The sequence below is a fragment of the Apus apus genome, chromosome 5, assembly GCF_020740795.1.
Source record: "Apus apus isolate bApuApu2 chromosome 5, bApuApu2.pri.cur, whole genome shotgun sequence".
Lineage (NCBI taxonomy): Eukaryota > Metazoa > Chordata > Aves > Apodiformes > Apodidae > Apus > Apus apus.
The window spans coordinates 57,118,478-57,139,691 of record NC_067286.1 but is presented as its reverse complement, the minus strand read 5'-3'; the positions used below and the strand labels follow the sequence as shown (position 1 = coordinate 57,139,691).

Here is a 21,214-nt window from a genome sequence, read left to right as displayed (position 1 = left end):
TAAAGGTTAAACTGCAGCAAATTGTTTTGTTTTCTATCTTGGTCTGTAACTTTTCTTTGTGTTAGAGTTGTCTTGAGGTGAATCTCGATTTGAACGGTGAAAAATACGCCTGTATTTTGCGAGCAACGCTGTGCTCTTGCAGAGACTTCCTAGAGAATGTGCTGTTTTGTTCATCTCTGAACTGCTCTTGGTACCAGTGTCCTAGATGGGAAGAATAGCCTTGAGTTTGTGCACTCTCTTGTACCACTAATGGCATTTGATTTTTATGAAAAGTCTTTATTCTTGACTGGATGGCAAAACTGAAATAACTTAGTCACGTGTACCATTATACTTTTTGCTATCTTAAACAGTTTATTCCCAAAACCGTGGGTTTCTTCTTTTTTTGGGGTAGGGGGGTGTTTTTATTTTGAAGTACTGCAGTATTGCTCCTGTGAGGTACCTGACTTACCTGTTTCTTTGTATTCTACTATCATTTCTTGGAAAGGAGAGAGTGGCGTTAGGTACTTTCCTTAATACCGTCATTTTTTTGGACCAAAACCAGAGTTTGTGTGCCCCAGCAATAGGGAAGCCAGCATGGTTTTGCAGACTCAGGATTTTTCTAGAGGGTTTGTAACAACTTGCCTGAAGGTGCAAAGGTGTAGCATAATTATTTCTGGAAGAAAATGGAAATACGTTATCATAATGTTGATAAAGGCTGATAGTTCTTCTGCAATGATATGAGATTTCTAAGAATGTAGAAAACATGTAGGTAACCTCTGTTTTAAAACCTGTCTCTCTGAGCTGGATATACAGCTTAGTTTAGCAAATTGCCTGATGCTTCATGTAAAAATATTTTGATACATTTTTTGCCCTTTTTTTTTTTCTAGTTTATTTCAGTTAGAAACACTTTTCCACTCATTATCTTAAGTAACTTACTCAAGGTAACCCAGGCTACCTTGCTCTGATAGAGTATTTGAGAATTATGCTGTGTTTGAATAAAACAGGAGAATGAAACACAATTAGGCTTTCTGTTCCCATTTATGAATTCTATGAACACTTCACATCAGAGAGGGGTATTTTTAGTTATGTTTTTAGGCTGGGGGTTTTTAATTGTGTGTTGTTACAATTCTTTCTGTACTTACCTGTAACTGAAGAAAAAATGTGATTTTGAGGAGCACTGTACAAAAATTTCTGAGAGAAACAATTTTAAAAGCATGAAAATGAAATTGTATTGTCAGGATGATTCAGAGGCAGATGTGTTTGAAACTTCTCTGTATTTACTCTTGAGAATTGAATTTTCATTTTCTAGGCTTAAAATAAAGCTACTTTTTCAAGTAGGGAGACCTCTGGAAGAGGTCTTGGTGAAAGGTGCCCTGATCTCTTGATCAGATTTTTAAGGGTTTTTTTAATTACCTTAGAGAAAAAGATTATTATCCTCAATGGTTTGCTGTTAATATGATGAGATTTTCTGCTGAACATTTCCATTTCCAAAATGTTACTCTCTATGTTCTGCGTATTTGAGACTGCAAATTTGCGCCCAAGTGCCCCAAATATATAACTTCTCTTGGCATTTTTGGATGCAAGGTTTCCTCATCTTTTTAACCTGTCCCCCAGTGCCTTTTTACCTTGGTATGTGTGGTGACACCTATTTCATTCCACTGCATTGACTTTGCAGCTGTTAATTTGGCATTGTCCATGCTAGGAGCAGTTTAGAAAGCAGTGCTGTATCTATCCTGCTCAGCTTGCCAGTGTGTCAGTTCCATTACTCTCTTGGGTTTTGTAGCTGTTTTAGGATCAGTTGAAAAATTCATTTATTTTGGCTGGTGGTGTGTGTGGGGAGGAACTGATGCACTCGTGTGTATGTGTTTTGTAAATTACTTTTATATTTTTAAAAATCATCTTCATTTATTGCCAGACCCTATCAATTTGCTGGCTCTGCAAGATCAAGTGCTTGAACCACAGGATGTTTCCAAAACTGATGTCAGATACTGTGAGCTTCTAAAGTTAAGGCATAATCAGCAATTACTACAGGGAGGGTCTCCTAAAGGAGGATTTCAGATATAGGAAATTTATATTGTTTGTCTTTTGGATCATTTATAAAGCCAAAGGTTGCCCTGCATGTGTTCTGTAAAGATCCTAGGGCTTTCCACGTGCAAATATTTTAAGTAGCGATTGGCTGAAATCCAGATTGGGCAATGATGTTCTGTCTACCTAACGTTCTCCCTGTAGCTTCGGTTGGATATGGTGTCTCATAGTTCATGTCCTGAGCAGTTGAACAGAGTAGCTGTGTGCAGTTAAACAGTTGCTACATCTCACCCAGCAGTGGCTCAATTTTGGTGGTTTTAATGATTTGTGTACATATAAATCAGGCTGCAGAGTGCTCTGAAGCCCTTCTGGATGGCGGGTGTATGTAAGCATAAAGCCATCATTAGCAGTAGCAGGTGTTTTGGCCTGGCAGGGAAATAGCAGGGCTTTCTAGAATTGTGGGGTTGTTTTCTTTTGTCGGCATGCTTTACATTTCTGTTTTTGTTTCCAAGATTAAAAATACAAATGGAGAAATGAAATTAAACATTGCTGCCTCGCCGAGAGCTCTTGGCAGTTCTGTAAGTTAGTTGCTTAAAGGAAGCTCTACTTCCACTAATGCAGATGTATGTTTGTGCAGGACCAGAGTCATCTTCATGACCTGTCTAACCTCAATGAGGCAGAAACAGAAGAATTCATGAATGAACTTTCTCCCCTCCTCCCTCCTTTTCCTCATTTTCAGCACTTGGTGATATTACGCTAATCTCAGTGAGGCAATAGACTCTTGCATGAAGACAGGAACAGCAGTTAAAACACTAACTAACCGCTCTTCACAGAACTGCGTGTCTGAAGTGTTCCAAAACACATGAAGAATATGTGAAGAAACTCAGACTTGGGGTTGGTGAATTACATGTGTACATCTAGAATATGTAGGCCTGGTTATGTTACACTGAAGGTTTGTTTAGTAAGAAAGGGTGAGGGAAATGAGTGGATGTGGAGGTGCTGTACTTCTGTTCGAGTATGAGAGGACAAGAAGGAAATTGTCTGCCCAGATTGATGCTGTTTTTGTTCTGAGATTACTGGTTTTCTGGATGTATGCCATGAGTATCCTTAATTTTGGTCATGTGTTGTAGGACTTTTTGGATAAAAGGTGTATGCCTGCATGTGTTTTATTTACTGATCCATTTTAAAGATCTCATTGAATTTCTTGTGTCTCTCTGCTCTGGTCCCTATTTATAAAGGTCCTTCTATTGTCTTCAGTCTTCATCCTGGTGGGTTTGTTTTTTTTTTTCTTTTTAATGTCTTTCTGCAAGGCTAACAAAGAGGGGGATTGTGTGTTTTTATATTCTGTCATCTCTGTCTTCCCTAGTATGTCCGGTTTTCTTATTAGGGCATAAACACATATGGAAAAAGGAGTCTTTGGGATGCAGGGAAAGAGGGGGAGGGGAAAATGTACCCTGACATTTAAAAAAAGGAAAAAGAAATCTTGATTTCTCTGTCTGAGAACTTTGAAGCAGTTCTAAGCAGCATGAGAGACCTGAGTATTCATCTGTTAATACTTAGTAGCAAATGTGGATCCACTTTTTGCTTTTGTTTTTAAATAGTATATAAACACCACACAAATAATTTTAACAGTAACTACCAGAACATGTACTCCAAATGTCAGTTTGGGTGGACTGCAGACAAGTAAAACTATTTGACTGGTTGGCAATTTGGCTGCTAAGCTGATCAAAATTACTAGAGGTCTTTAAATGAGAAATTACACAAAAGATATTTATTCCATTTATGGAAACGCTAATAAGTTTTTTTTGTTAAAGAATTATTTTTGTAATGAAATGAAGTGATATAGATGTCTTAAGAAATAACCAGTAGTCCATGCCAATTTGTCTTCCTAGAGCTTAATTGCATAACATGAATTCAGGATCCATATGTGAAATACAAGCCAGGAATTAAATGCTGATTGTTGCTCTTCTGTCTCAGTACAAACAGTGAACTTTAGCTTTGTTTTTTTGAGCACAGGTTCATACTCCCAGTATTCTGCTAGTATGAATCAAAACAGGATCTTGCAATTTATCAGCAGAAGTTAACTTTTTTTTTTAAGCCAAAGAGTCTCTTACATTGTTTTTCTTCACCTTTCTCTCTTTTCTATTCTCACTATGTTCCCTACCTCTTTTTGTATGTGTGTATGTGTTTTATTTTGGGGTGTTTTTTATTTTTTATCTTGGCTTCTGCCTGTCCCTGGTGATGTAGCTGTGCACTTTCTTGATGACCTGTGTTACCAGAGCCTTCGAGGTTCAGATTAGTTGAAGGATCATCTGGCTTTCACGGTATTTCAAAGGAGTGGCTGTGGCACTTCATGCAAGGGATCCTAAGACACATCTGAACTCCCAAGATGCCAGCTGCAGAGGGCACAGCTGCTTCAGAGGAAAAGCTGGGGGGAAGAGGAAAGGTAAGAAACAAGATAGGGGCTGAACAAAGAGCAAAGTGGGGAAATTTGTAACAGAGGGAAAGAAGCTGATGCATCTTCCAGAGCTGAAGGATTTGGTTTATAGGGAAATCTGTTCCTCTTCTTGTTGGAAACAAAAGATAAGCTGTGTCAGTTTGTGGTTTTTCTTGTGTCTTTCTTTTTCAACACAAGGGGCAATAGTTTTGCAATGCTAGCTCTTGGTTGCTTTCATTTTGCTTGCCCTGTTCTGGGAAAAGGGGGCTGGGGAGGAACCAGGAAATTGTCGACCAATAAATCTGACCTTGGTGGTGGGCAAGATGCTAGAGACATTAAGAAAGGATGAGATCACAAAACATCTGGAGAAATATGAGCTGATAATGGCTAGTCAGCTAGACTTTTGGAGGGTAAATCTCATCTGATGGAATTACTTGTGGAGAGATCATAGGAAACAGGCTGGATCCAGTGTACTGTAAAAAGTCTGCTTTGGATGACAGGGAAGTCAGATGCTGAGAATTGCCTAGTCCGAGTAACTATACTGTACTGTATCTTTGAAAGAGCTAGTGTAGCCTAGAGATTCCTCATCATCCTTCCACTCAGGAGACTAAAGTCTTTGACTACCTTTGTTACTTTTCAGTGTCCTTTTTTAGAAAAGTTTTTTCCAGAACATTTTTTTGTTTAGGAAGACACATTCTTTAAGCCACAACTTCAAAGTCCAAATGTTTCTTTTTTTCAGTAAATGCTACTCACAAATATCTTTAATCTGACATTATTCACCACCTCTTTTGCAAAATACTTTCAGTTCTTTGGAGAAGTCATGCGAGATTAGATGTTTTCCTCTGTGTTTTTAAGCTTACTGTGAGAGACACCAAACACACTCTCACTTTGAATGACAAAGAGGAAGAGCTCAGATGATGATGCCCACGTTATTTATATCAGTCCTGGAATTTTACTTTCCTATTCTATTTTATTGTACATCAAAGGCAAAACAAACTAGGTCTTAATTTTATCTCTAAAAGTGGGGTGGCATCATAAATTATGGTTACTTGACATTAAAAGAGGTTTGAGAATGAGGGATCTAGGACATTGCAAACCCTATTGGTGTGAGCCTGGGAGTGATACAGTGGATCACGCAGAAACTGCCTGTCTTGGATTTGATCCTCTCTTTCGTGGTTCCTTCGTTTTCAAGAAGGAAAAAGTAGGCCCGTGCAAACAATAAAAGAAAAGTTGTCCACATGTGGTTTTCCGTTCTTTTTTTTTTTTTTTTCTCAGTAGGCATATTGAGAAGTCATCAGGTTTGGATTTAGGAAGAAGAAGTACTATGTGAGTATGCTCTTTTGAGGTAAAGAGAGATCAAGAGAGTAAAGCTTTCTCATTATTCTTGCAGGAGTGGCTTTAGGCAAGGTGCTGTGCAGTGCATTTTAAATTTGGCGCCTTGTCCACACTTGAAAATGCCTTGCCTTGCAGCCCCTGTGTGGATGCCAGAAGGTTCCTTCCCTTCCAGCATTCCCTGCTGGCACTCCCCCTGCCTAAGCACCATCAGTTGCTGTGCCCCAAGCTTCCCCTGCATAAACTTGCTCTGTGTTAGTACTCTTAGTTGTAGACTTTACCAGCTGAAAAAGCTGGTGAGGACTTTGATGCTCTTAGAGCAGCACATGGTGACGTGTAATAAATCTCCTTTTATCCACTTTTATGTAACTAATAGTTCTCCTAAATTAGGTTAGTTGTTGGTCTCGGGCTCATTCAGGGGACAAACCGTAATGTGTGTTGGAAGGATGGATTTGCTTAAATTTTGAACATTTAATTTGAGTGCATTTTAAAACACAGTGTTGTAAAACAAAACAAAACCAAAAAAAACCCCCAACAAACAACTCTCAACCTTGTTTTTTTTTTCTTTTTACATATGGAAGTAACTGATTTACTGAGAAAAAAATGTAAGTTAAATCTTATTTTAAAAGTCATCTCTCATGGGGGGAAGATAGAGGAGAGATTGTTATTCTCAGATGTATTATGTTGCAGGTACAATGTGTCTCTTAAAGAGGGAACAAAAACCAGGAAACTATGTGAGGAAAGAGGAAGAATAAGAATGGAGAGAGAATAGCACCATATTAGGTGTGAAGTAGCATGCTTCTGTGAGAAATGTTTACTGCAGCTGAAAGAGGGAAATAATGAAGACTGACTTTGAGTTCCATTAGAAAACACATAATGGAACTCTGGGATTACTCACCAGCCTCTTCAAGTTTAGCCAAAAATGTGAAAAAGATAGCTGGTCAAACAATATTGTGAAATTTGTTAATTTATTCAAAAGTGCATGGTCATATTTGAGGACAGCCGAGGTAAACAGTCATCACAGACTGTGGACAAGTCATTTACTGCCCTGAGTCTCTTGGCTAAGTCAGGAAAGCATTTTTAGAAGTGTTGTCCAAAGCCCAGGCCTTTGGTGAACTCTGTGTAGAAATACACTTTGGACACAGTGATTCTGTGCATGACTGCAGTGGTATTTGGGGCTAATACTGAGTGCAGCATCTGAATCATTTACAGAGCTATCAAATTAGTCTTCTCTGCTGGCGCTTTACTAATGTTCTCTTAATGAGGACCAGAGAACACGCATGCCAGAAACTTGGGTTTTGTGATGTTTGTGAACCACCATCTTCATTTGAGATACCTCTTTTGGGAGGAAGCCCCAGTCATGGACTGGTTTGGGTTGGAAGGGACCTTCAGAAATCTTCTAGTAAACACCCCTTGCCCTGGTCAGTGACATCTTTCACTAGGTCAAGTTGCTCAAAGCCCCATCCAACCTGACCTTGAACACTTCCAATGATGAGGGTACCTTTTTCAGTGTTTCACCACCCTCATATATTTAAGGAAGAAATTCTTTACTATGTAGCCTACTCTCCCATTGTTTAAAACTGTTATCCCTTGTCCTGTCACTGTAGGCCCTGGTAAAAAGCCTCTGTCTTTCTTACAAGCCCCCATTACATATCGGGAGGCCACAGTAAGGTCTCCCCGGAGCCCTCTCTTTTTCACGCTGAACGGCCCTAACTCTCAGCATTTCCTTATAGGAGAGGTCTTCAAGACAAGTGTTATTATGCTGATAGGAAATTTTGAAACTCATGAGGTTGACAGTGGTGTTACTTGAATGGACTTGAGGTGCTAATGGAGTTCTGCTCTGCTTGCAACAATCGCTGCTTATTCTCAAATTTTAAGTGCAGGCCTTGTGCTTGTGGTGACTTTATAAATCAGTTCCTACCTGTAGAAGTGACAAGATTTTTAAACTTTTGCCCGTTTCTTTCTGAAACTGAGGAGCTTGCTAATAATCCTAATGATGTAGAGAAAAGCAGGAAAACATAACCCGGGTGCCACCTTCTTGGTTTAGACTAAGGAGAAGAAAAAGGGCTGTTTGATTACTTTGAATGAAAAATTGCAAAAAAAATTTAAAATAGTTCACACTGTGTGCATTTATTTTTCTGAACTCTCAGCTTTAGCAGTGTACCCTATTTCTGCAATTCTGTCAAAGGATCTGGGGATCAGCAGATGCATTCTGATTACACCTCAGAAAGCAAGCAATAGGGAAGAGTAACTGTAGCATTTTCTACAAGAGGCCGGATGGGTCTAATGGTTAAGAGAAGCATACCAGTAAAATTGTATTTGAACTGCCTTTTTTTTTTCCTCTCCATCAGACTCCAGTTAAAGTAAATTTTTGCCATGTGTTTCCATATGAGCCTTTTTACATGCCATATTACAGCTGCCAACATAATGCTTCCTTGTTCAGAATGAGGTAGTTAAGCTGGTGTGGAAAGTATTGGCACTAAGTACAGTTCATCCCCTGAAGTACAAGGGTATGTGCTATTTTGTATATTCATGCTGTTATGCCTAAGTTGGAGCTTCACAGTTGAAGTGTCAGTAGAAAGTTACACCCTTGAACAAACCTGTTAAGCAGGTCAAAATCCATTGTCAGGCCTCTTCATAGCTGCAAAATGGGAATACTACATTTCATTTGCTGGTTGCTTTTCAGGGGCTTCCAGGCATGGATTGTCTGGACTGATGGTTTTTTGTGTGTCATACATATCCCTGCGCCTGTCTGTGGTCTGGAAATCTGCTATAAATAGCAGTCAGTTAACTAAATGAAAGTGTTTTCTCTGTAATGCAGGCTTTTTGTTGGTGGTGGTGGTTTGGTGTGGGGTTTTTTTTAATTTTTAACATTAGATCATGCAATCTCCTTCCCCTCCTGTCCTCATTAAGTAGAAATTAAATTTTGGGAACAGGAAGAGATGGCATTTATTTCTTAATTCAGTACTTGACTTAAATGTGTAGTTTCATAGGTTTAGCTATATTATGTTATTCCACTGCAAGTGTATGCATGGAGCAGACTAGAATCCAGTTGTCATAATCCATAGCAACAGTGGTGGTTGTGAGGCTTGAAAGTAGTTTTGTAGATGGAAATGGATTTCTGGACATAGGATATGAAGCTTTTGCCACTATAAATTAAGTAATCAAGTAATTCTGTGATAAATGTTATTTGTGCTGCTCTGACAGTGTCTTGAGAAGACCCTGCTTCAAACAGGGAGGTTAAACTCCACTGATCATTATGGCTTTTTCTTCAATAATTTTTTAAAAAAATAATTCTTGCCTTTTTTATGGTTCTTAATAGAAAAATGGTTTCTCTGCTTTAATACTCTCATTGGTGAGATGTTTCAGACTGTGAAGGAGTAGGATAGTAGTTGACTTTCTCAATTTGAAATTTTCTTTGCTTCTGAGATTATTGTACTTCTGGGTTGTTGTCTTTTCTGGTCCTGATACATTTTTACTATAGCACAAACCTTTGAAAGTATATAACTGATGTGTCTGCTGGTGTTGAAGTTGTCTTGTTACTTGCATAATAGGAAAAGTATTTATTCTAAATCACAGTTGGGGAAAAATTACTTTTTTGTACATGGAAAATAACTGCAAACTTGCCAGCAGCAGCCTTTAGCTGACTTGCAGAGATACTGCCTATTGAACACTATTGTGACAGCTTGTTTCTGTCGTTTTCGCTGAGGTTTAGCCTGTAAAGTCAGGATATCTAGATCTGAGAGATGGGGAGATAGTTAAATTACATCATCATGGAAGAATACCAGCATACTTAGCTTTAAAGCCATTCAAGACTACATTGGCACCCCTTTGTTATACAGTGTAGCTGAAAACGAACTGCAGGAATAATGAACCAATCCATCTAAATCACAGCAGCTGAACAACTGACTGTTCTATCTCAAAATGCAAATGCCTTGTGCAGAATGGATTTAATTGTAAATGTTTGCTTAGTGGGGAATATGAGCCTTTTAGTTTGTGACAATAATCGTGAATACAAAGACCCACAGAATGTTAGGGTTTACATAGCTTGTCCCTGTTCTCATAACAATATTTCAAAGACAGTTTTTTAAAATATACCATTTGGCTTTTCTCTAGCCAGTGAATAGAACTCTAAATGCCCAATCTCTAAATGGTGTTTTGAAAAATATAAATTTAGCTCTATGTATTTAGATCAGGCAGGATTTTCTGTTGTATTTCTTTCAAATCTATGTTAGGGCTCTTATATAGCTTCAGATAATAAGAGGAAAAAGTGCTGACTTTCAGAGCTTGTTTTTGTTTTTGCAGTGCAGATGTGCCAAGTGTAACTTAAGAGTATAGCACTTTCTTTGAGGTTCTCTCAAACAATTAAAAAGTTACTGTTAGGAACGAGCACACACACAGCCCACCCCTCCATATTAAATAATTGGCCTTAGTCAAATTCTTGAAACCTAGCTGCTGTATGCAACTCATAAGGATGAATCTCTGTCACCAGTTTGAATGAATTAAAATCAAATAGCCTTGTCATTTTACAGCAAGGCAAGAAAAAAGCTTTCAGAGCTTCACTAGTAAAAAGAGAGAAAGCAAAAAATACCTGCCTCCAGGCTGTTCCTAGGTATCTTTCAGTCTAGAAGGACAGATAAAACTTTAAAAAACACACACAGAGAAAGTATGCATGTTTATGCTTCTTTTGGCATTTTGTATGTGTTTTACACTTTAATAGCCTTCACATGTGGATTAGTCCTTCTGAAAAAAAAAAAAAGGCAACCAAGCCCTCTGAAGAATAGGCCTTTGTGACACTGGAGAAGTGTACTGTGCCAAAGTTATGGTAAGAATTTGTAAATTTTGGCTGCCTGAGTACTTCCCCAGCTATGTTTTTAATGTTGGAAACTTGTAAGTGTGCAGTAGAGGGTGTTTCTTGGGTTGTTTTTTTTTTGGTTGTTTTTTGGTTGTTTGTTGTTGTTGTTGTTGTTTGTTTGTTTTTGTGTTTTTTTTTTAATGAAAGCAAACATTCATTTCACAAACTAAACCGCCTGTTCACATGACGCTGCTGGCTGTATATAAACACCCTGTTGATCTTGTTCTGAAGAAATCTTCGTTGGGCTCCCTGAGTCACACAGAAATGCTCCCCTGCTCTTTTCCGGGCTGTGCTGTGGATTTAGGATGTATCTGCTCAGATGTAGTTTGCCAAATTAATGTCCCTGAAACAAATGCTTTGACTTGGAACGGGGCCCTCAAAGCCGGGATGTTTTTCTATGTCTCTTTGTGTGTTTAAAGTATTCCACTATTCCATCTTGGAAATGTTTTGGGGTTTTTTTTTTGCCTTTATTCCTCAGATAAAGCTGAACCTGTCGTGGAGATGTTTAGCATTTCCTAGTTGTGAAACTGTCTTCCTCTTACATGCACTGTTGTTTCTTCATGTGGATCTTATGTTAAATGTTTTAGTTTGTGGGTAGACAAAACAGCTTGTGCTGAGTGCTCTGCAGAGCACAGAGGGCTGAGAGGAATCTGGTAGCTGCACTGCCAGGTGAGTTTTCCCTACAGCCCAGGAGGGGATGACGAGCTGTGCAACACAGTTGGTTTCACAGGGGTTTTCTGGAGTAACCGAGGACTGAATTCAAGTCCAAGGCTAGACTGTCATGGTGACAAAATATTTAGAAAACATTTTCTTGCTTGAAACAAAAGCTTGGATTGTGCAACGTAAAGTACTGTCCCAGTGTAATAAACGACGTTGTGTATTTTTAAATGGTTCTTTGTGTTCTCTGACCGTTAGGTCTTGCCAGATTCAGCATACTCAGGTAGAATGAGGCATTCTTCCTCTGAACTATTGCATTTGCAAGCTGGGTTAATTCTCCCCCTTTACACATTGGGATTGTAAAGATGTAGCATCCAAATCTAGCCTCACATTTTGAACACAGTGGACAATGCTGTTAAAGACAGGTGCAGTGGGGCAGCACCTTTTCAGCCATGGTGGCTCAGCTGCATTAAGAACAGTTGCTTAAAACTTAGACCTTGTTGCTGGCATAGGCTGATCTGATCCTGAGTGAGCTCTACCACTAGACTTGGTGATTGCTTGTTTTGGATTAGAATGTGCTGTTCTTGCTGCAACAGGAACCTCTTGTAATGTAGGTGTTACATCCTTCCATAACTTTTTTTTTCCTTAAAGGCCTAAGAAATAACACAAAAAGATTTTAAGATGAAGAAACCTGTGACAAGTGACTACTAGCCAGCCATATACAATTCAGTTCAGTGTAACTGTGCCATTTGGAATTAATGCGTTTTATCCCAGTCTAGTCTGTCTTCCTGGGTAGTAGCAGTTGTAATTTCAGAGAAAAGCATGGTTTTACATGAATGCCTCTGTCTCTGCTTAAAGAAGCAGTTGGCCAAATTTATTTCAGAAATAGTGGTTTGTCTCATCTCTACAGCAACTATAGCCAGATCATCTGCAGAGGCTGTATTTTTTTTTAAATCTTCAAAGAAGTTGATGTTTACAAAGTTACTGTAGTTGTTGGAGTATACTGTTATTCATGAAAATGGAAAACAAAAGCAAGACATGGAGCAGGGGAATATACTTTTCTAAGGTTTGCATCATTTTGCATCTTTGTATGCTTGGCATGTATCCTTGTCCTATTCAGACTGCTGCTCTGAACAGGGCAGAGCTCATTCTTTGGGCTGCTGCTTTGTTGCTCTCTACTAGTTCCTCTGTTGCATGGAGCTGCAAAACCAGCTGCTTTTGCTTTTCATAGCTATTTTTACCATCTCTAATTTGCTATTAAGATGTTAACTTTTGCCTCCAGTTAGCCTAGCATGTCTCTATACTGAGACTACAACATGGGGGCAAGCAACCACTTCTGTGCTTTCTCTTCACACTTGGGAAATGGTCCCTGTGAACAGCTGCAGAACTGCTTTATTATACCCTTTGAAAGCTTTCTTTCCTTGTGTGCTTATAAAAGGCCTTGACAAACTTGCAGTGCCTGTACCGAGGCTGCTGTTCGCTATGATGCCCAGTATTGGTCCCCTTTTTTTGTCTGTCTGTCTGGCGTTCTATTGTCCCTCTTCTATGACAGTAAACTCTGCAGAACAGGGACTGTCTCATTGTTTTATTTCTACAGCAGGTGGCTTAGCTCCAGATGTGTTATCTGAAGTTGCAGTGTACTGCAGGAATACAAATTGTTATGGTATATAAAGCTCTATCTGAAACAGCAAAGAACAAGAAAAAAAAATAATATTTACTGTGATTAGTTTGGTGCATTTTAATGTGTTGGTTGTTTTTTTTTTGGTGGGGTATTTGTGCTTGTTTTGGCGTTGTGGGGGGGGGCATGTTAATCCTCTGCCAGATTACTGGCAGGAATGTGCAAAAAATCAGTATATATAAAGTTTTCTTCCTGCTTTAGGGAATACTCCCAACAGACAGGAAAGCTTTCTTCTCAGCAGTAGCTCCAGTCTGCTACTTCAAACACCTCCTCTTGGTGTCTTGGAGAGGTTTGTTTACTCCCTCAACTAGACTGTGTCTGTTTATGGCAAAGCCTCATGTTTCTGAAGACTTTTCTTTTTCAGGCAGCATTTTAGAAGTGGAATGACACAACAGGATGTGTGGTTGTAGATACATGTTCACACTTCAGAGGCTGTGCCTAACTTCTTGACCATGCACAATCCTGTGCTGTTTCTCTCACGATTCATGTGGTGAAATAAAACGTGGAGGAACACAGAAATAATTTTTCCTTTTTATGATGGGTACACGCATAGAATATTTATTGATTTTAATCTTTTTACTGACTTATGATTCTCAAACTGGATACTGTAGGAGAGGAAATGAAGATTATGGGAAATGGCCAAGCAGACTTGAGGTTTTTTTCCTTGAATTTTATTTCAATGTTGCAGTTTGATGAAGTGGTGTTCATTCTCGTTTTTACATTTGCATTTTTATTGTTCTCTTTAATTCTTTATATGTACTATTAGTGTTGTGATTTCTTTTTGTAGCATTTTGAATGTCCCTGCTTTGAGTGGGCAATCTGACCAGATCACCTTTAATGGCTCCTTTCAACATAAAGTACTCTATTATTCTGTGATTCTTGGCTGGCTTGATATTGGGAATCTCATGCAAAGCCCAGCCTGATTTTGAAGGAGAGTAGCAACCCCATTTGTAAAGGTGTTTGATTTTAGTTTTGCTATTTCTTGTGCTGGCTGTCAAACAGAAAATAAATAGCAATTCTTCTGTTGTCAACAGGCATTTTCGTTTTTCAGTGTTGACTGATCTGTTCTGATACAGAAGTTGGCATTTCTCAAGGAAAAGGTTAAAATCATGGAATAATAAACAACCCTCACTAATTTACTACTTGCTGGTATTCTGAGTCTGTGCTTTGGAACCAAAACCTGCTCTTTGCTTTAATTACTAGGATATTGGTTTACTAAGATTGCTGTGTAGCTGTGAAGCTGCTTGTGAGTTTTCTTTGGTCGGTTGGTTTGGCTGTTGCTGCTGTGAGGATCACTGGCAGAAAGTAGTAATGTTTCTAACCTTATCCCAGCCTTTCTCCTTCACCCATTTCATAGTCCTGGTGTAAAAGAAGGGGAAGAAATAGAGGTATCAGGATGTGTGATGGCTCTAGTTCTGTTCTTTCTGGTCCTTTCCAAGCAAGGCTTCAGTTATATCACTGGTGGAAGATACAAATTAGATGCCTTGATGGTCACCTTGAGCAGTAGATGGTTGGCTGCAGCTCTTTAAAACACTGACCGTGGCAGAGGAGGTGTGCTCTAGATTCACATTGCATTTTTGAAGCTTAGAGCAGCAGCTGTTACAAAAGTAGGGGCCTGGGCCGTAAGGTCCAGCTTATCAGCAGAGATTGACAGGATAGTCTATGGATGGCAGAGGTGACCTGGAAGCTGAGTAAGGCTGATCTGGTGCCCTCAACTAGCATCAACTCACAAATTTCTTCCTTTCTCCCAATCAGAATAGTGCCTGTGTCCCTCATCAAGCTCTTTTCATGGTGGCACAGTAGCAATCTGTCATCCTTTGGTCGTTATGATGAGCAGCCACCTTTTGGAGTTCGATTTGGTAAACCAGATGATCCCTGGGGTGACGGATGGCTGCTGTTTGTAGCTGACATTAAATGCTGCTTTGTGAATGCCCTTAAGTTGTAGAAGTTTGTTTCACAACTGGTGCCCTGGATGGCTGCAACTGGAGTCCCAAAGGACAGAGTAAATTTTGGACCTGAGGTGCCATTTTACTTGGAAAAGAGAGCATTTGAGGGCAGGGTTAAAGTCTGGCTCAGCAGAAATGGGAAACCTTGAGCCGTCTCCAGCCTCTGGAATTTGTCTCTCTGAGACAAGATTGTTGTGTGAAGTCTGGAGCCAGGGTCTCTGTATGAAGCTACATCAGATCTCTGTTTAGATCTGTGTCTGAAATGAGATAGCTGTAGTCCCAGTGGGATTTATTTTTATTTCTTATTCCTTTATAACCCAAAATCTCCAGAACAGGGAGCTTCTTGAAGGGTACATGTCTAATACCATATTTCTATTAAAACTTTAACTTTTAAAAAATTGTACTTATTACCTGCCAGGGATATATATTTTTTTTAATTATTTTTTTACTTTGAAAACTTTAAATGTCTTCCTTCCTTTTCCAAGAGTACCAGGAGAGTCCTGACTATTTTGGAAATTATTTTCTTGTTCAGATTTGGAGTTCTGAATGCAAACAACACCTGCATCTGATATCCTCTTCCATTTTTTCTGGACTGGAAATGCTGTTAATAAAAGATGTAGGCATTCCACATTCCTTATTGCCCAGGGGAGACAGGTGAGTTGGTCAAGCTGAAGGCAAAGCATCTAGAAGCTGAAGAGGTGGCTGGTGCATTAGAGTATCATCCTGGAACTGAGAATCGAAGCCAGTCCTCCCCTGCTCTGCCACAAACTTCCTCCTGTATGATCATCTCGAATAAAGTTATTTTTATCTCTCCGTACCCCAGTTCCCTATCTGTAAAATGGTGATAACAGCACTTCCCTACTTCACAGGGATGTTGTGAGGACAAATGCAGCTCAGGCTGTGGGGCTCTTGGATACTGTGGTAACTGGGGGCACAGATGGAAGAAGGGAAATGTTCCGCATAGAAGCTTTCTGTTCTTTAAGCCCAGCAGTAGGTTACAGCACTGATGTGAGTGTGGTTTCCACTGAAGTCACTGGTGCCGTGTCTTTTCCCTGAATGTTTCCTTGCTCAACTACTGTGTACATACCAGCAAAGCACTTAACATCCTTGCTAAATGCTATTGTTTGCATCCTTGGCTGCAGGCTCTGAGAGCCCAAAAGCCTGGGTAAGACTTCCTACTCGTGTGTTTGCTGGTGTGGGCTGCTTGCAGTGACTGAGTGGAGTATGAGCTTCTGGCAGCAGTTGCCCCATGTATTTCACAGGCTCTCTCAGACCCTGGAAGGAGTTAAAAATCAGTATGAATGGATTTTCACTTGTGCAATTCAAACTACTGTAGCAATTACTCTGAGCATGCCGTAGACTTCAGCCTGACCAGAAGCAATTGTCCTTGACATAACTGGTTACATTTCATAGAAGCCACATCTTTTGTGTTGTCACTGACAGCATAACATGCCTTAACAACCCTTCGATTTCAAGTGGTCCTTTATCACCCAGCTGTACATGCAAACATCTTTTCTTTGAAAGGATTTCTGTCCAAAGATAACACAGAAGAGTGCAAACTGCTTTCTGTTTTAGTGTGGACTTCGTAGTACTTGTTTATATATAGTACAAGCAGGTAAGAGACAGGAAACCTATGTGCTGAGCTTTTATATTGTCACATGTCCAAAGAGGAGACTGCGGTGAGTTGAGTACTTGTTCAATGAATTCTTGCTCATGCAAATTGAAGTGTGTTTTCAAGAGCTTTTTGGGCCAGGAGGTAGGAGTGTACTTCATTTATTGCTTGCTCCTTGAAACATGTGGCTCATGTCATCTTCCTTGTTCACCTGCTTTGATAAATTCTATATTTAGTTGTCTCTGCCTATCCACTTGAACAGAACAAAAATAACTTCAGTGTAATCCATCCTCTCTGTCCTTTCCTCTCCACCCCTTCCCTCCCCTTTCCTTTCCTGCCGCTGGGTTTAGGGCATTCAGTTGTTTGGGAAGTGGTGGATTTTTTGTTTTGTTTTGCTTTGTTTCCTTACAAGAAGGGTTGAGGGGCAGGAGAAAACATTTATACCGTGCAATAAAATTGTTGTGAAGAGTATGCGAACTGTTAGAAACACTTCCTCCTCTCTTACAACATTTGTGGAGGGGTCAGAGTGTGTGCAGAGTGCGTGGAGGGAGGTGGAGCAAGAGGTTGGGAAATGACTCGCATGTGGCATACATCTGTCTGACAAAAAGCCAACCGTGCCAGGGGATAAATGTACAAACAAACAGTGTTTCAGTTCTGAACTCAGAGGTTGAACCTGAAGTTTGCGCAGGAGCAGCTCTTCAGATAAGTTTCCAATGGACCTTGACTCCTGTTGTGCAAACATGCTAGCACAGAGGAGCCTGTCCTCTAAATCTTGGCTTAGGAGAGGATCTACACACAGGCTGTACTTTGCATGGCTTCCCCTATGTAGGGACTTCTGAGACATGAAGTGGCTTGGACAGTACAGTGGAACTGCCAATGAAACTTGGCTTTCACTTAGAAGCCTAAAACCCAGCTTGAAGCCCCAGGCTCTGACTTTATAACAGGACCTGCTATGTGCCTGCCTTGCCACCTCTCTTCTGTGGGGTGGCATCCGATGGCTTGGCCCCCTTGCTCCATTCTGCTTTTAAAGGGTGTTTTGTTTTTTAGTAACATTAATTTCTTACTTCACAAGCGCAAATATGCTCTCTGAGTATTTGGAAAGGAGCAGGCCCAGAATTGAGACTGCTCTTCTTATGCTTCCAGGCACAGTGTAATCCTGTTAGTAGTCTGGGTTGTTGCGATTGTACTGGGCAGGCCAGGCTGCCTCGCAGGCATCTGCTTCTCTGCCTATTGAGTCAAGTCAATATCCTCAAAACTGTTAATTTTCACTGTAATGATGGATTACACTTGTCACGCTTTACAGAATTTTTTCTTGTGTGTTTAATAAAAGAAAACAGATTCTAATGCTTATTATTTCTGAAGTCAAATACATCTGAACTAAAGCTCAGTGTATGCAAGACAAACTACGCTTTAATTTTACAATTGTCTGATGGGACTTTGCGATTTATTTGTTGTTACTTCCTTAATGATGTTGCAGTCAGAGGCACTGTTTTGCTAAATGTTGTGTAAAAAGTAAATTGTAGCACAGCAGATGTTGGTATTTGGATGGATGTCGGTGCAATGGGGGGACAGCAACAGTCATCTCTGTCAGCTGTCTTCAGGCTCGGCAGGCCTGCTGTGTGGTTACTTTGGTGTGTAAAAACAGCTCGTTTTGCAACTGGGAAGTTTGGCATTACATTTGGCACTGAGCCATGTAACTGGGTTAACACAAGTGTTTATCCAGCAATTTTCTCAAAAATCGGTAACTTGGAGAAACTGTTTATTAAACTTCAGTACAAAAAAGGGGGAAATACTGCTGGATCTCTTATTTTTAAAAGGCATCAATGTTTGTAATGCCAAAAACCTTTTTTATTGTTATTTTTATTTCTTCCCCCTTTGTCTTTGCTGTTTTATCATCAGCCTTTTTGTAGCTTACTGTTTAAAATTTCCTTTTTAAAGATTAAAACAAGGAAGCATACCTGATGAAATACAAAGTGTATAGAATGCTGTAACTACCTTTCTCTCTGACCTGTGTGCTGTCATGGATTAGGTACAAAGAATTGAGGACTGCAAATGAAGGTATTTAATTACAGCCCCCTTTGCCCCTCCCTTTTGTAGAAATTGCAGCTACACCATGGAACGGGAGCTCTGATCCACAGAGCAGCTGATATTTGTATGATAAATTACTGTAGATTTTACCTTTGGGTTAAGTACAAGAATCCCTGCAGGCCATCAAGAATTTTTCATGGAACTCCTGTCAATATCAGACATATTTCTTTATGGAAATAGCAATTTGGACTGCATTTTTAATAAGAACAGGCAGGGGAAGGCAGTAGTTTTGCAAAGCAACAGCGATTTCAATCAGATTTTATACCTTTTGATATAAGGTTCATTGGGAAACTTTATTGCAACAGAGACATTTGGTTTGGATTAATTTCTCTAATCCATTTTAATCTTGTATTGCCCCTGTGATTAAATAATTAAATGTCTTCATTGCTTAGAAAGGCACCCATTTCTTTTTGGTAAAGGGATGATGATTAAACTAGGAAATTTGTATTCCCTGGTTGAGGGGACAAAAATATGTAGAAAAGCACATTTTCAAACAACTGGTGGTGACCCAGTAGAGGACTTGTGCTTAGTTGATTTTGTAGTTAAATTGCAGTTTTATCATCAAATATAGTATTAGGAAAGTAATTTTTGTGGGGGTTCTTTGTTTTTTGTTTCGTTTTTATTTTATGAAAGGTGAGGATGTTACCTGTACCTTCCAATTTCTGTACCCAAGCGTGGCTTTGTTTAGAAAACCATAATTTGCAAGAAGATCTGCCCACTACAGAGGTTCATTTAGTGTGCTGTAGATGAACAAAAACTGCAGATTAGCCACTGCAAGTGAGCAGTGACTGCTTTTAGGAAACTTTGTCTCTTACCTTGATTCTGAAACCGTAATCCTGATGTTAAAATGGTTTTCTCACAGTGTTGGAGGGGAGTGGGAAATAAGTGCAACACAGCATGAATTGGGCAGTGATCGAAACTTTATCGTTTCCCCAGACCAGAGGGTGGGCTGAGGCTTTGTGGCCAGCCTGGATTTGGAAGAATTCACTGTGAGCATAGCCTCTTCCTGTGCTTGCATGTGAAAGAGCAAGGTCATTGCAGTGATGTTCTCCACTCCAGACCAGGATCTGCATTACTATGGTTTAAAGTATGTATGTTTGTATTTAAAGGATGTAGCTTTGCTATTTTAAATGATTTTGGCCAGATTTAGCCATGTTTCAAGAACAAGGTCTTGAATGGGGAGCAATGTGCTCTTCCTATGCGCTGGGCACAGCCTGAGCTTCCAGGTGTCCTCATCACAGCTGGGATGAGACCAGGACCTAGTACTGGTGATGGCCACAGGCACAGCTGGTGTGGCTTGGGGTGAACCTGTCACCTTTCCCTGCCCTGCCTGTGCTCTCAGGAGACCAGCATCTTCCCCCTTGCCTAACAGAGACCCAGTGTTGGGTACATCCTGTCTTGTCCCCTTGTTAGCATCCTTTCTGATGCAGCAGACTCTGGCCAGAGTTGTGGTAGCTAAATCTTGGCTCATGTCTACCTTGCTCTTCCACATCCATAAGGTTCCTCTGCCCTCTCCCTTCCCCCTCCTGCACCCCTCCCACTGGCAGCAGCAGCAGCAGGGTTTTCAGGGTGGCCTTGCTTGGATTGACCCTGGGGTGGCAGAGGACCCCTTAGCAGCTGCTGCCTGAGCTGACAGCATCAAATCAGGGACCAGTGGAAGAAAATGCTGTAACCAGATGCTGTAAGCATCAAATGACAAAGAAGGGTTTGCATGCAGAGTTTTCTGTATGTGTGCATGTACCTTCCTTTGCAGAAGTCCCTGAGGCATGAATGTGGCCCCAGATTACCTTCTTCAGGAACATTACCCCAGGTGACCTGTAGGTTTTTTTATCTCCTTTTTAAAAAAAATATTTTGTAAACAAAGTAAAAAAAGGTCTCATATGAGTTTAAAGCTTTCCTATGGTTTTCTGATGTTCTCATGCTTAAAAATATGGAAATTTAAATCTTGTGGATGGTTGCTGTACTTATTGGAAGTTCTACAAAGCTGAAGGATAGCTATAACCTTGCCACATAAGGGATGTGTTTTGGTGTTTGTTTTGCTTCTGTTCTTTGGGGATATGCTAGGAAGAGTGGGAAGATGAACTACAGAGAGTGGACTGTGCTCAGTGCTGGGATGGGGCTTTTAGAGTTCAGGTGTTGCATGTATCAGGGGATGCACATGGCAAGGAACAGTGTCACGGTGTGCTGTGCTTGGAAAGTCATGTGTGGAGGAAAGGTGGGGCTGATGCAGCAGCCCCTGGCTTCTGAAAATCGAGGAGGGAGAGTGCCAGGATTGATGCCCACAAACTGGTGTGAGTTTAGGACTGGCTGGGGGTAGGGAGTGATGTTTGTTTTTTTCCCTGGGAAGAGGAGCAGTTTTAAAAGGGGAGACTGGATTTTTTTGCCATGTCTTTCCAAAACAACAGTACAGGGCACTGCAGGCTGGGGAGTGTAATTCAAGCTCCCGTCTTCCTGTGTCCATCTGCTTCTTTGTGGTGTATACCTTTCATTTTTGGTGTTTTGTTGGTTGTTTTTTTTAAATGAAAAATGTCTTTAATGTACTAAGATGCTGTTGCAACATGAAAATGAATTCATTATGCCAATGTCAAGGTGGGTAGGTCTTTAT

General features: G+C 40.2%; 1 protein-coding gene across 4 annotated transcripts in view; it reads left to right on the top strand.

Annotated features, from left to right (window-relative positions):
* Window positions 1-21,214, top strand: part of AKT1 (AKT serine/threonine kinase 1) — a 73,645-nt gene that overhangs the window by 7,706 nt on the left and 44,725 nt on the right. Inside the window, exon 1 of one of the 4 annotated variants that reach the window (XM_051620962.1) lies at window positions 4,355-4,450. The exons of the other annotated variants lie outside the window; for them this stretch is intronic. The gene's annotated coding sequence lies outside the window, so the exon portion shown is untranslated. Of the gene's footprint in view, window positions 1-4,354; window positions 4,451-21,214 lie in introns of those variants that run through there. 4 annotated transcript variants of the gene reach the window in all.